Genomic DNA, 258 nt, shown 5'->3' with positions numbered 1-258 from the left:
AAAGCTATAGCTCTGGAAACTTGAATCAAAACTCTCTAATTGAACATTTCCATTTGATAACTAAGACCTGACATTTTGGAGATTCGAATGGAATGTTTAATCTTCGTCTACTGACATGCGATTGCATTGAGGAAGCTAACCGGTACTGTTTGTTCCTTGTTTTACATGGCAGCAGGAACTTGCTCGAAAGTTAAATGTGGTAATAAACAGATACTTTCTTAAAACAGGAGTCGAATATTGAACCTCACCGCCCCCCGA

Source organism: Montipora foliosa, chromosome 6 (genome assembly GCF_036669935.1).
Source record: "Montipora foliosa isolate CH-2021 chromosome 6, ASM3666993v2, whole genome shotgun sequence".
Lineage (NCBI taxonomy): Eukaryota > Metazoa > Cnidaria > Anthozoa > Scleractinia > Acroporidae > Montipora > Montipora foliosa.
Note: the sequence above shows the minus strand (reverse complement) of the source record.